Source organism: Myotis davidii, unplaced genomic scaffold (genome assembly GCF_000327345.1).
Source record: "Myotis davidii unplaced genomic scaffold, ASM32734v1 scaffold38, whole genome shotgun sequence".
Classification (NCBI taxonomy): Eukaryota; Metazoa; Chordata; class Mammalia; order Chiroptera; family Vespertilionidae; genus Myotis; species Myotis davidii.
The window spans coordinates 5,912,964-5,913,370 of record NW_006291383.1 but is presented as its reverse complement, the minus strand read 5'-3'; the positions used below and the strand labels follow the sequence as shown (position 1 = coordinate 5,913,370).

The 407-nt window shown below is 63.6% G+C and overlaps 1 protein-coding gene across 2 annotated transcripts in view; it reads left to right on the top strand.

Moving 5' to 3' along the window:
* PHF20 (PHD finger protein 20) overlaps positions 1-407 on the top strand; it is a 132,472-nt gene that overhangs the window by 11,443 nt on the left and 120,622 nt on the right. The gene's annotated exons all lie outside the window — the stretch shown is intronic.

Below are 407 nucleotides of genomic sequence, written 5' to 3'. Positions count from 1 at the left end.
GGACCTCAGGCTGTGCCCCCCGCCCCGGCGCCAGGCTGGGGGACCGCAGGCCGCTCCCCCTGCCTGGCGGGGCTTGACAGGGGACCTCAGGCCATGCCTCCCCACCCTGGTGCCAGGCCAGGGGACCTCAGGTTGTGCCCCACCACCCGATGGGGCTTGACAAGGGTGGGACCAGCCGGTTCAGATCTGATGGGGCTTGAAGGGGAACCTCAGGCTGGGCCCTCCACCTGGCAGGGCTTGACGGAAGTGGGGCTGGCCGGGTCTGGGTCTCACGTGATTTCAAGGTGCATGCGGGTGGGTGGGGACTTGATTCTGGGTCCCGTGGCGTGCCCCGGACTCTGACAGGAGGAAGATTTTCATATACATTTTCCTAATTTTCTTTCATCTCTGACCCTTCTATTATAGAG